The following is a 15,298-nucleotide window of genomic DNA, read 5'->3' as shown; positions in this document are numbered from 1 at the left end:
TATGGCGTTGGCCATGGAGGAGGGAGAGGAGGAGAGTTATGACAAAGTAAAGGCGGCCATTCTCCGGGGTTATGAGCTAGCACCTGAGGCTTATAGACAAAAGTTTAGAAGTTTAAAGAAAGGGTGGAATCAGACGCATACCGAGTTTGCCTATGAGAAGGGTGTGCTCTTGGACCAGTGGTGCACCACAGAGAGAGTGGAAGAAGATTATGGGCGTCTCAGGGAGTTAATTCTGATTGAGGAATTTAAAGGGTGTGTTTCGGAGGATATCCAGACGTATCTGAATGAGAAGCCGGATAAGTCCAGCTCAGAATTTGCTAGGTTCGCAGATGAATATGCCCTAACCCACAAGACAAAGTTTTCCTCGAATGAAAGTACCCAGAGAGACCGTGGGAATGATCGAGAAAGTCTGCCGGCTGAGGCAGAGGTCCCGCCGGAAGCTAGTGGTAAGGTCGAGGGGGAAAGGCCAGACGGCCAGAGATTTCCGGGCTTGACCTGTTTTAATTGTGAAAAAGTGGGACAGTCCTCACAGTCCTCAGCAGCCCTGTGTCCACCGTGGAGAACTTCAGGTTCCTGGGAACCACCATCTCTCAGGATCTGAAGTGGGAGCAGAACATCAGCTCCATTCTGAAGAAGGCCCAGCAGCGGATGTACTTCCTGCGGCTCTTGAGGAAATATGGTCTGCCTCAGGAATTGCTGCTGCAGTTCTATACTGCAGCCATTGAGTCTGTCCTGTGTACCTCCATCACTGTGTGGTTTGGAGCTGCCACCAAGCAGGATAGAACCAGACTACAGCGCACAGTGAGGACTGCCGAGCGCATCATTGGAGCCTCCCTGCCCTCTATTGTGGACCTGTACTCTTCCAGGTTGAAGAAGAGGGTGGGGAACATCATAAAGGACTCCTCCCATCCTGCACACGGACTGTTTGAACTGCTTCCGTCTGGTAGGTGCTTCAGATCCCTCCAGACTAAGACTAATAGGCACTGGAGAAGTTTTTTCCCTACTGCAGTCACTTTGCTGAACAGTTAACTGCCGGTTAACTGTCGAATAACTATTACTTGGATTGCACTGCTTGTATGTATAATCTATATTTTCATTTATATTTATCATTATTATTGTTATGAGCAGAGAGACAACATCTGCCGGAAGTAAATTCCTTGTATGTGCACAGGTACTTGGCGATTAAAGACTGATTCTGATATTGCATTGCGGTGCTTTGCTCTGAGGAAAGAGACAGGAAAAGGGAAAGCAGCAGTCCCTATCGGATGTGCTGTGGTAATCAGTAGATCGACAAGAGAGCCCGGGTAGACAGAGTACGAGAAGGGTTGGAGACTTGTCTGTCACACGGAACCGTGTCTGTGAGGGAGGGAGACACACCAGTTCCTGTACGGATCTGGAGAGACATGGGGGCTGAGCTGTCATTGATCAGCAGCAAGGTACTAGAGTTTGGTCGAAAGACGAGAATGGTAACTGTAAAGGGGATAAGTAAAGGAACAGAAATGGTGTCCTTACATAATGTCATTATGGATTGTGAGCTGGTATCTGGACCAGTTGAAATAGGGGTGCGATCGGAATTCCTGAGGAAGGATGCAGATGTCCTTCTCGGTAACGATTTAGCAGGTGGTAAGGTTTGGGCAGCCATGACGATGGCCAGCCGACCGGTGAGTGCGGTGGTCCCGTCCCTAGATTCCAAGATCTACCCCGCATGCGTGGTCACTCGCAGCCTGTCAAGAAAGGCAGCTGAGAATGAGAGCAGTTTAAATCTGGCCAGTTTCAATTTGGCTGAGACGTTTCTACCGACCTTGTACCACAAGGGTTTAGAGGGTGGTAAAACAAAGAGTAGTAAAGTAAAAGAGAGTAAGGAAATGGAGGTAGATCTCCCCTTAGCGAGGAGAAAGGTCCTAGAGGCCGGAAATAAAGATGAGGAACCGTTAGAGTGGTTAAGAGGTCCAGAGTTGGACAGGGATGATCTGTCTGGTTTGGCAGAACTGTTTGAAGAAGTTGAAAATTCTAAAGGTGTTCCCAATAATGAAATGAGGGCAGTCCTAGATGAAAAGGGTGCCCTTGTCTTGAAGAAGTCTGCTGGGTTAGCAGATGAGGTTGTTTCAGCCCGCGGGGTTGAGTTTACTCTGGAAGGGAGTTGCCCAGAGAGTAACTGGGAGGATCAGGGGAACTTAGAATTTGAAAAGGGTATGGGTATTGAAAGCCGGGAAGAGGTCAATGTCCCGTTTGAGTGTGTCCAAGATGGGGATGCACGTGGTACTGAACCTAGTAACGGAGCTCAGAAGAAGTCTGAGGTATTTGATTCAGTGGAACGGGGTGGCCATCCTCGTGGGTCAGATAGACTTGGTTCAGTGGGAAAAGGGTTAACCTTGGTAACCGTGGGAAGTGAGAGTTCCCAGGTGTTTGTGCTCGAAGGTGTGTTCAAAGTTAATACGGAGTTTAAGAATGGGGAGATAAGAATTATCATTGAAGGAAACGGGAAATCTGTAGTTCCCAAATCGAATGAAGAAATTCTAAGCCCTGCAGATCGCTTACAGATTAAGCCGGAATATGACAGGCCCCCCACACTATTGTTATTCCAGCGTGTGGTGTAATAGGGCAGAATTTGAAATGCTGCTTGAGCAAGGAAGTCAAACTGAAGCCACATAGCCCGAAGGGTCCTGACGAGAGGGCTAGCCACCTGTGTAAAATTACAGAGGTGGATGGAGATTCAGGAGATGGGCTAAGTTTGGGACACGGTGTTGATAAAATAATTCCTATGGAACAGGTGGGTGAGGGCTTATCTCACCACATTCAAATTCCCCGGAAAAGAGGCGACGGTTAAGGGGGACGCCATTTTTAAATAGCAAAGCTGGTTGTACGGGATTTCGACACAGCCTGTGAATAATAAAGACAACCCCTTGGAAGCCGGCCTGTTCAGTTTGAAAATGACCGAAAGATTAGTATTTACATAAACTTTTGTGGATGCACGTAAGCTAAGAGCACACCTCCTTAGTTTTGTTGCTGAAAAAAGAAAATAGGTGGTTATTAAATTGAAGTCTGATGTTACAAGACGTTAGTACGGTACAAGATGTTAAGATATTAAAGTAAGTGACACTGAAATCGTTAACTGTTTAGATACTGAATTGAATGTATAACTGTATTACTCTGTAGAAAAAATCTTTGGTGTTGTGTTAGATTCTAACACCCTGTATGAATTCGTTTTTTTCCGATGGTAAAAAATGCCCTGAAGAAAGGGGGTGTTACGTCCGTAGCCCCCTCCTTTGTGAGAATCGCCAGATCACTGTTGGGTTGAGTCAAAGGGGGGGCCCAAGACATGAGGGGGAGACATGCAGGATGTCATGTTTCTCTCCCCCCATAGCGATGTAAAGCTACGGGACATGGCCATTGTCTCTTGGAGACAGATTTGTGGATTGAGATGCTCTGCTACGTGAATGCCCTCGGGCAAAGTGGGCTGGTTGAGGGAGAAATCACCCCCAACCTGATTGACATCTATGACCCTGCGAGTCAGAATAAAAGAGGGGCTGTAGGAACAAGCCCTCAGATGCACCAGAAGAAACGTTAAGCGACCACGTAACAGCAGACGGTCATCGGAAACCAAGCCACGTGCGTTCAATTCCGTGGCTGGAATTGGTGGCTGAAACCACGGAAAACGGCTTTTTAGCTAACAATGGGGAAACCCGCTCCCCTGACTCAACGGATTGACATCATAAAAGACTTGGGCAAGTTTAAACCACATCACTTTTAAACCCAACAACGCTGCAGCTTGAACGAACTGATAGTGACTTATCTTTCCATCGGACAATACATTATCCCCTAGACAACGATAGAGTTATTTCTTATCGGTTATTATGATACCCGCACTTAGATTTAGTATTGACGACATGTATTATCTGTATGTTTGCATTAATCTTCTTTTTGTGCCCTTTATCAATAAATACTTTTAAAAATAGTACCATCAGACTTCAACGGACCTCTCTATCTTTGCTGGTAAGTGATCCAGTTACGGGAATTTTGTAACAACTAGCATATCATCGTCAGGAATGCTTACCGTGTTTGCACTTTGGCTGTGCTTGGCTACACTTCCACTCTCAGAGACCAAAGACCACTCCAGCACTGGTGAGGACCAAGAAGGTATGGTCAGGGAACGTGGAAGAGCGCTTACAGGACTGCTTTGAGTCAGAGGACTGGACCATATTCAGGGATACATCTTCAAATCTAAATGAATACGCCACAGTTATCATCGACTTCATCAAGACCTGTGAAAATGAGTGTATTCCTTTGAGAACATACCGAACATACCAAGACCAAAAGCTGTGGATGAACCAAGAGACTTGTAATCTGTTTATGGCTGTGTCATTCAAGACTGGTGGTTCAAAAATATACAAGAAGTCCAGGTACAACCTACAGAAGGTTATTTTAAGAGAGAAAGAGCAATTCTAATTGAAATTAGAGATGGAACCAGATGCACATCAGCTCTAGCAGGGTCTGCAGGCCATACCTTCTTAGCAAGCAAAACTTAACATCATGAATGGCAGTAATGCTTCACTCCCAAATGAGCACAATGCCTTTTATGCACACTTTGAAAGAGAGAATAAATCTATACCTGTGCGAATATCTGCAGCATCTGGTGCCTCTGTGACCTGTGTCTCAGAAACCGATGTCAGAACATCTTTCACGAGGGGTGAAATCTTGCAAGGCATCAGGCCCTGTTGGTGTATCAGTTAGGGCACTGAAAACCTGTGCCAACCAACTGGCAGGAGTGTTCAAGAAAATCAGTCTCTCACTGTTTAAACCTGCTTGAAAAGGGCAACAATCATAAAAGTGTCTAAGAAGAGCATGGTGTGCTGACTCAGTGACACTCACATCTACCGTGATGAAGTGCTTAGCGAGGTTGATCATGGCTAGAATCCACTCCTGTCTAAGCAAAGACCTGGGCCCATTGCAGTTGGCCTTTTTGCGCAATAGATCTACAGAGGAAGCAATCTCATTGGCTCTCTACTCGGCCTTAAATCACCTGGACAACAGCAATACCTATATGTCAGGCTGTTGTTCATTGATTATAGCTCAACATTCAACACAATCATATCACTAACTCCCTTTGCGGATCACAGATAGCATCTCCTCCATGCTGACAATCAATTCTGGTAATGATGCACACTTAGCTCATTCCTCTACTCTCTCTACACCCGTGACTGTATGGCTAGTCACAGCTCAGATCCATCTATAAGATTGCTGATACCAACTATTGTCAGATTTCAAATGGCGAAGAGAAGGTGTACAGGAGTGAAATAGATCAGCTGTTGGGTGGTGTCACTCAATGTCAGTACGACCAAGGAATTGACTGTGGACTTCAGGAAGTGGATGTTGAGGGAACACACACTGGTCCTCAAGGAGGGATCAGAAGTGAGTACAGGCCCAGAGCCATCAAATACTCCTCAAATGTTAACACTTCCATTCCTGGGATTGTTCTCCTCAAAATCCTCCCCAATGCCTGCACACTCTTTTGTAGATTAAGAACCCAAAACTTCACAATACTCTAAGTGTGGTCTGGCCAATGCCTTATAAAGCCTGCACATTACATCCTTGCTTTTGCATTCTAGTCTTCTCGAAGTGAATGCTAACATTCCATTTGCCTTCCTTACCACTGACTCAACCTGCAAGTTAACCTTTAGGGAATCCTGCACAAGGACTCCCAAGACCCTTTGCATCGCTGATTTTGGAATTTTCTCTGCATTCAGAAAACAATCTGCACCTTTATTGTTTCTGCCAAAGTATATGACCATGCACGTTTCTAAACTATATTCCATTTGCCACTTCTTTGTCCAAACGTGGCCATAATGTCATCAATTCCTTCATCCACATCACTGAGATAGAACATAAAAAGAAGCTGTTTCTACACCGACTCTGAGGCACACCACTAGTCAGTGGCAGCCAACCAGAAAAGACACCCTTTATTCCCACTCCTTGCCTCTTGCCAGTCAGCCAATCTCCTATCAATGTTAGTACCTCTCCTGTAATACCATGGGCTCTTATCTTGTTAAGCAGCCTATTGTGCAGCACCTTGTCAAAGGCCTTCTGAAAATCCAAATAAACAACACCTACTGACTCCTTTGTCTATCCTGCCTGTTATTTCCTCAAAGAATTCCAACAGATATGTCTGGCAAGATTGCTCCTTTAGAAAGCCATGCTGACTTCAGCCTGTTTTATCATGTGCCTCCAATTACCCCAAAACCACAACTTTAACAAGCATCTCCAGCATCTTCCCAACCACTGAGGTCAGAATAACTGGCCTATAATTTCCTTTCTTCTGCTTCCCTCCCTTCTTAAATACTGGAGTGACATTTGCAGTCTTCTGGTACCATTCCAGAATCTATTGTTCTTGGAAGATCATTATTAATGCCTCCACAGTCTCTTCAGCTACCTCTGTCAGAACCCTGGGGTGGTCCAGGTGACTTACTATATCTACCTTCAGGCTGTTCAGCTTCCCAAACACCTTCTCCTTAGTAATAGCAATGACATTCACCTCTCCCCTGACACTCTCAAATTTCTGGCATTCTGCTAATATCTTCCATTGTGAAGAATGACACAAAATACTTATTCAGTTTGCCTGCCATTTCTTTGCCCCCATTACTACCTCTCGTAGTATATGATTGAATATTGTCTATCTGCTTTGAACTCTGAATTTTGAATGAATGTTGTATTGCTGTCAGCTGCCTGGTGTTTGGTACCTATGCTGGCCCACCTACATGACTTATTTATATTGTTCAATTTCTTGCTGTTTCTTTGTGAGGTCCATGTGGTCTTCCTGTAGAAAATTCTTTTAACATAAGGATTGAACTGTAGCATGGCTTAACCAAGGCTGTGAACGGAGATCCATATTGAGCAAAATCCAGGCCATATTCTTAAAACTTTTGCAATGCCCCATGCAAATGTATTTGTCTCCATCACAACAAGTAATATGAGAAATTTCCAGTAGCCGATACTCCTTACCCACCCTGTCACTCAGTCACTCTCCCACCCAAATTCACAATACCACTGAGGAAACCAACAAATGGATTCCGTCGGGCTTGTTTTGCAGCCTGTCTGCAATGTTTCCCTTGCTTCTGATTTAGTGGCAGACACCATCGCCAGATAGATTGGATAATGATTGCCATGTAAAAGATTTCCCCTGCTGATCTTTTTTAAAAACTGACACCCAGTGACTGAAGGGAATTGTACTGTATGATGATAAGCTTTCTCTCTGATAAATTGGTGAGAAGAGATTTAGATTTTAATACCATCAAAAGCTCAATTCTGTCATTATGCTTTATCATTAAAACCTAGGTGAAAATGATTACTCATAAGTTCTTTGCATTCACCATCAATCTTTATAGCTTTTGGCTGCCTAGCTTTTAAAACAATAATTTGACCCACTACAAAACCTGTACAGCTCTGAGAAAACTAAATTTCTGTTTCATGTCTGCCTGTTTGAATTTTCACACTAAGTTTTGTACTCTGTTCATGAGATCCAGATCAGAGAGCAAGCAGATTTTTAAAAATCCAAAGCACGTATAGTTTGCTACAGTGATATATTTGGAAGATTAATCGATTAGTTATAATTGATGCTTCTGAGTTAACATCAGTGGTTCTATCAGGGATTTTGACTGAGGAGAGCTGGAAATGAGTTAGTGATTGGCATTTAAGAGAGAGTGAAAATAAGAGGAAAAAGATAGAGCTGAGGTCAGCTCTTAAACTTCAATGAATGCCTATTCCTGCAAAAAATCAGTGCAATGGAAATCAAAATATTTCAAATATGAATGTTTACCAAAGTAAAAATGAAAGTGAACGTAACTTTTTCTTAGGAACAATCAGAGGTGCAAGCTCGGTCCACTGAAATGTTTATAAAAATAGGAACCAAAACAAATTCTGCTTTTGGTGTATTTTTTTTAAAATTCATGATGTTTTAATGAATGCCATTAGCTCAGTAATGCATGGTGAGGTGCAAAACTCATCTATCATTTACTAATCTCAGAGCCCTGAGAAAGTGCACTTTTACATTATCTTTCTGACCTGATGCTGGCAAGCCTTCTGAATCTCCATTAATTTAATTTCTAATGACAGTGTGCAATTTTATAGAAGACAAATGGTCTGAGTGTCACATACTGCTGGAAATCCTGACCGAGGGAACGTATCTTTCCATATAATAATGTGATTTAATATTAAAGTCTCTGCAGATTTTTGCTGTTATCTGGATTTATTTATGTAACTCAGCAGATTTTCTCCAGAGTGTGGTTACAAATAGCTTCCAGACCATTAGAGAGAATTACATAAAATTACAAGCATGTTACTTTCTGTCTAGATTAAAGGATTTTAATCCCCTCATTTATTACCATTTCATGGGCAGCATATTGGTCACTTAGCATCTTGGCTGTTTAAGGATAAAATAAATAAGTCTACCTGCTAAGTGCCGCTTAGGTTTATTCACTCCAAATTGAGGCTGAGAGCTTAGGAATAACCAAGTTCCATCCATTGGCTACATTGATAATGAACGTCCAGTTAGTGAAATGAGATTCAGAGCAGTGCCCCTTTGCCATTGAGCTCCCAGGAATGGTTATCATATATTCCAGTATAGCAAGCCAGAAGAAATATACATTCCCAACTGCAGTGTTGCGCCTGGCATATTGATACAGATCAATTCTTTGTAGTTATAAACTTACCCAAGTGGGAAAATAACAGGACAGTTAGATTAAGGGCAGGATCAATTTCCGTCTCCTTTAGTACATTACTCAAAATATGCACGTCACTAGCTGCCAAGAAGGATGCCATGATTGTGATACATAAAGGGGTCATTTTTGTTGTGGATGGAGTAGTCGACAGGCAACATATCTCTCCTCATTTCAGTTTGAGGATTTGGTCAGGGGCAAGGGACCAGAGCCTGTGGTATTTGAAGGGGGTGTTCCGACTGATACAAGGGGAGCCAGTGAAGTTTACGAATCACGTTCCCCTACCACCTGTAGCATGCAATCAGCAACCTTTGGCAGAAACTTCCCCTGCAATATCTCTTCTTTCGATTCAAAAGAAAGGCAAAGCTGATGGAGCAAAATTTCAAAATACATATGCTCAGGAGCTAAAATGGAAACAGTAATGCAATACTCAATTATCGAAAAACAGATTTTACAAAAAGAAACCTACAATGCTACAGGTGTTGAAAATATAAAACAAAAACAAAATGTTGGAAACATTGAAGAGAGGAACAGTTAACAATTCAGGACTGAGGCCCTTCATTTTCTTCCACAGATGGTGTCTGACCTCCTGAGAGTTTCTAGCAATTTCTATTTTCATTTCATATTTTCCAATGTATTGGTCAAAGTTATATTATCACTCTCTTTGCAGAAACCCAGGATTATGATTGGACTCAATACAACTTTTGAAAAAGATGATTGGTGTTTTTGTCACATTAATATACAATTTTCAATATTTATTAGAAGTAAATACCTGTACATCAACTAAACAGTAGTCATTATGGATTGAGTAAAAGGTAGATCTGAACTGATTTAACTTCTTTGAGCATGCAGTATTATTTAACTGCAGGAAGGTTGGAAGTATGCCAAAGAGACAAGTCCATTTATTATATAGAAAGCTGCAGGAATTCAATATAAGCAATGTAATCAATAGAAAGGGTTTGTCTTGTTTTCTGGCCCCCTCATGGCTTGTTGCTTTTGTAGTCTATTATTAAAGTTATCATTCATTACTGAATCATTATTGTTGCTCTGTTTTTGGCTCAACTCTGCTCTACGTTTCCTGACAGAGTAAGTGAATCAGTGATGGACCTTGCAGAATTTGCAGAGTGTGGTGAACTATGTGCCTGTCTGGACATGCCCCCTGCTGACTGCTCCTGTGGCTCCTCCCACAGGCCCCTGTATAAAGGCGATCTGAGGCCTGACGCTCGGCCTCAGTCTCCAGGACATAGTATGATGGACACTCACTCCTGGTTCCTTCTTCCAGTCAATAAAAGCCGATATCTCGCCTTACGTCTCAGTGTGAGTTATTGATGGTGCATCACAGAGTTATATTAAAAGCAAGAGGATAGTGAGGGATAAAATTGGTCCCTTAGAGAATCAGGGTGGTCAGCTATGTGTGGAGCCGAGGGAGATGGGAGAGATTTTGAACGATTTCTTCTCTTTGGTATTCACTAAGAAGAAGGATATTGAATTGTGTAAGGTGTGAGAAACAAGTAAGGAAGTTATGGAACCTATGACAATTAAAGAGGTAGAAGTACTGGTGCTTTTAAGAAATTAAAAAGTGGATAAATCTCCGGGTCCTGACAGGATATTCCCCAGGACCTTGAGGGAAGTTTGTGTAGAAATAGCAGGAGCTCTGACGGAGATCTTTCAGATGTCACTAGAAACGGGGATTGTGCCGGAGGATTGGCGTATTGCTCATGTGGTTCCATTGTTTAAAAAGGGTTCTAGAAGTAAGCATTTATAGACCTGTCAGTTTGACATCAGTGGTGGGTAAATTAATGGAAAGTATTCTTAGAGATAGTATTTATAATTATCTGGGTAGACAGGATCTGATTAGGAGTAGCCAGCATGGATATGTGCGTGGAAGGTCATGTTTGACAAACCTTATTGAATTTTTTGAAGAAGTTACGAGGAATGTTGACGAGGGTAAGGCAGTGGATGTAGTCTATATGGACTTCAGCAAAGCCTTTGACAAAGTTCCACATGGAAGGTTAGTTAAGGTTCAGTCGTTAGGTATTAATGCTGGAGTAATAAAGTGGATTCAACAGTAGCTAGATGGGAGATGCCAGAGAGTAGTGGTGGATAATTGTTTATCGGGATGGAGGCCGGTGACTAGCGGGGTGCCTCAGGGATCTGTTTTGGGCCCAATGTTGTTTGTAATATACATAAATGATCTGGATGATGGGGTGGTAAATTGGATTAGTAAGTATGCCGATGATACTAAGGTAGGAGGGGTTGTGGATAATGAGGTGGGTTTTCAAAGCTTGCAGGGAGATTTATGCCGGTTAGAAGAATGGGCTGAACGTTGGCAGATGGAGTTTAATGCTGAGAAGTGTGAGGTTCTACATTTTGGCAGGAATAATCCAAATAGAACATACAGGGTAAATGGTTGTGCATTGAGGAATGCAGTGGAACAGAGAGATCTAGGAATAACAGTGCATAGTTCCCTGAAGGTGAAGTCTCATGTAGATAGGGTGGTGAAGAAGGCTTTTGGAATGCTGGCCTTTATAAATCAGAGCATTGAGTACAGAAGTTGGGGTGTAATGTTAAAATTGTACAAGGCATTGGTAAGGCCAAATTCGGAATATTGTGTACAGTTCTGGTCACCGAATTATATGAAAGTTATCAATAAATTAGAGAGAGTGCAGAGATGATTTACTAGGATGTTACCTGGGTTTCAGCACTTAAGTTACAGAGAAAGGTTGAACAAGTTAGGTCTCTATTCATTGGAGCATAGAAGGTTGAGGGCGGATTTGATCGAGGTATTTAAAATTTTGAGATGGATAGGTAGAGTTGACATGAATAGGCTGTTTCCATTGAGAGTAGGGGAGATTCAAATGAGAGGACATGATTTGAGAGTTAGGGGGCAGAAGTTTAAGGGAAACACGAGGGGGTGTTTCTTTACTCAGAGAGTGATAGCTGTGTGGAATGAGCTTCCTGTAAAAGTAGTAGAGGCCAGTTCAGTTGTGTCATTTAAGGTAAAATTGGATAGGTATATGGACAGGAAAGGAGTGGAGGGTTATGGGCTGAGTGCGGGTAGGTGGGACTAGGTAAGATTAAGAGTTCGGCATGGACTAGGAGGGCCGAGATGGCCTGTTTCCGTGCTGTGATTGTTATATGGTTATAAAGGAAGTCATCTGTCGACATAAGCACGTGATCCAGTAGCTGCAAGAAACCATAGACCATCTGCTTGCCACTGTCAGCAACTTTCCATCTCCATATAGCAACCCTGGACCAGTCAATCTCCTCCCTCAGAGCCCAGGGTTCCAGCGCCTGGACGTTTCGATGAGTCCCCAACCCGATGCTGCGACTTCCTGCCCCAGTGCATCTTACACTGCAAGCTCCAGCCATCTCTGTATCTCACGATTGCCTTCGTCATCTCTCTTGACAGGGTGAGCTGTGACCTGATCTGCTCTAAATGGGATAATAGACCCCCATTTGACACACAGATATGAGGATTTCATTGCAGAGATGAGCCATGTTTTCGATCATCCATGAAGTGGAATGGAGGCAGTGGATCAGATACTTGGCCTGCATCAAGGCTCATGTTCTTCGCTGAATTACATCGTGGAACTCAGAACCCTCATGGTGGAGTCTAGCCAGAATGCAGAAACACTGCTGGCCCGTTATTTTCATGGCCTCTCTGAGTGCTTGAAGAATGAGCTGCCTACCCAGGAGAAATCCTCCGATCTTGAAAGCCTCATCACTTTGGCCCTCTGTTTTGACAAGTGTCGTATGTACCAACTCGCCAGGTCATCAGCCAGAATCCCATTTCAATTCCCGTGACTTCCCAAGCCTTCATTAATGAGATTTTCCAAGACGTGCTACACAGGGACGTGTTCATCGACCTTGATGACATCCTCATCTTCTCCAAGGACCCTGAGGCCATATCTGTCAGGTCCATTCTGTCCTCCAGCATCTCCTTGAAAATCAACTGTACTACAAGATAGAGAAATTCTAGTTCCACATCTTGTCATTTCCTTCCTGCGTTATCTCCTTTCGACCCAAGGCATAACCATGGACCCAGAGGAAGTGCCTACCACTTTTGAATGACCCCGAATGCACCCCCTCAAACTGCTACAGTGCTTGTGAGCTTTTCCAATTCTACCACTGCAGCCAAATAGTCGCTCCTGTTACCTCCCTCACCTCCCTCATCTACCTCATGGATAAACTGGTCTGCTGCCGTGGACCACACTTTTGAGGAGCTCAAGAGGTACATTGTGGTGAATGCACCCTCTCCCAGTGAGGACCGAATGAGAAGACACAGCTTTGTGCATTATTCTCATGCAAGTTCAACTTTGCACAGCACCATTATGGAATAGGAGATAGGGAGATAGTCACCATTAAATGAATCTTGGAGGAATGGGGACATTGCCTGATGGGGAACACAGTGCCTTTCCTGATATGGACAGACCACCAGAACCTCATATCCATACAACAGACCTGCCAATTCTACTCACATCAGGCTCGCTGGGGTCTCTTCATTGAGCAATTCAACTTCACCAGCTCCTACCAGTCTACCTCCAAGAACACTAAGGTGGACACCCTGGCACAACAGTTCAACCCAGCTGAAACAGAAATCAACCATCATGCCACTCTCTTTCCCCAATCATCTGGGATCTTGAGAACCAGATCCAACAGGCTCTGCAGTATGAGCCTGCTCTGGCCAACGCACCTACCAATTACACGTCCGTGCCAGCGGCCGAGTGCTTTGAGGCACTCCCGCTTCTTACCCCTCTCCAACCATCCGGGCACATGGTGGACTCTGGATGCTAATTCTGGTGCCCCACCACAATCACAGATGTATGTCAGTTCTTCACTGCCTGCCCTCAATGTGCCAAGTCCAATTCCTCCAACAGCAGTCCTCTGGGCTCCTGTGGTCCCTACCAATCCCTCCATGCCCATGGCCCCACGTCATCATGGATTTCATCACCTTTTCCACCTTTGGATGGGGCCATGGTGATCATAACAGTGGTGGCCCTGTTCTCCAAGGTGGCCCACTTCATTGTCCTCTCCAAGCATCTGTCAGCCACCGGGTCGGCAGACCTAGTTCTCCAACATGTACTTCACCTCCATGGTTTCCCTCTGGACTTTGCGTTGGACCAGAGCCCACAATTCATCTCCTGCTTCTGATGAGCCTTCTGCTCCCTCCTCCACATCTCTGTGAGCTTGTTCTCAGTTATCGTTCGTGGTCCAACAGTCCAGGAGGAGCTGATCAGCAAGTGGAGATGCTTTGCTGTCTCTAACCCTTCCAGATGAATAAAGCACCTGCTCTGGGCTGAAATGTCCTACAATCTACATGTCCACTCTGCCATGAGTATGCCGCTCTTTGAAGTGTTTCTTGGCTACCAACCCTATTGTTTTCCATGGAGGAGCCAACAGTGGAGCTAAGTGAGCAATAAGTATCAAGATCATGAGATAAAGAGTTCTTGAAAGTGAGTCCATAGAATGTAGGACCAGCTCAGTGATGGGGTGAGTGAAGTTATCCCCTCTGATTCAAGAGTCTGATGATTGAAGGGCAATAACTGTTCCTGAAACTGTAGAGGGGTTTTGAGACTCCTGTACCTCCCTTACCTCTTTCCTAATGGCAGCAGTGGCACCCCCTTCCTAATAGCAAGGGGGTGTGGCCTGGATCGTGGGGGTCCTTGATAATGGATGCTGCTTTCTTGCAACGGAGTTCTATGTAGATGAGCTCAATGGTGGGGAGGGTTTTACCCGTGATGGACTGGGCTGTATTCATGACTTTTGTAGGGTCTTCCATTCAAGGGAATTCCATGTCAGGCCATTGTGCAACCAGTCAATTTACTCTCTGCCACAGATCTATAGAAGTTGGTCAGAGTTTTAGATGTCATGCTGCATCTTCACAAGCTTCCGTGAATCTGGAGGTGCTGCTGTGCTTTCTTCATTATTGCACTTATGTGCCGAGCCCAGGAGAGTTCCTTTGAAATGATAACATTGAGAAGGTTGCTCACCCTCTCTGCCACTGACTGAGTGAGAGGTTGTTGTTGAGGCACCACCCTGTGGGATTTTCAATCTCCCTCCTATTTGCTGTTTCATCACCACCTTTGATTCAGCCATCAGCAGTGGTGTCCTTGGCATTGGAGCTGCGCTTGGCCTGACAGTTATAAAAATAATGTTAGCAGAGCAGTTCTGCACTGGTGGAGATTGTGGAGATGCTGTTGCCAATCTGAACTGACTGGTGTCTGCAAGTGAGGAAATGGGGGGGATCCAATTGCACAAGGAGGTATTGAGACCTAGGTCTTGAAGCTTATTGATTATTTTTGAGGGGATGATAGCATTGAATCCTGAGCTGAATTCAATGAAGAGTGTGCTGGTGTATGCATTTTCACTGTCTAGATGTCCCAGGGTTGAGTGACAACCCAATGAGATGTTGACCTGTTGGTAGGCAAACTGGAGTGAATTCAAGTCGCTTCTCCGCAGGAGTTGATATGTTTCATTACCAACCTCTCAAAACACTTCATCACTGTGGACATAAGTGCTACTTGACAACAGTCAGTGAGGCAGGTTCCCGTTCTTCCCAGACAATGGTATAATTGACCTCTGTTTGA

The sequence above is a fragment of the Hypanus sabinus genome, chromosome 25 (genome assembly GCF_030144855.1).
Source record: "Hypanus sabinus isolate sHypSab1 chromosome 25, sHypSab1.hap1, whole genome shotgun sequence".
Classification (NCBI taxonomy): domain Eukaryota; kingdom Metazoa; phylum Chordata; class Chondrichthyes; order Myliobatiformes; family Dasyatidae; genus Hypanus; species Hypanus sabinus.
The sequence above is the reverse complement of the archived record's forward strand: the minus strand, read 5'-3'. Positions refer to the sequence as shown.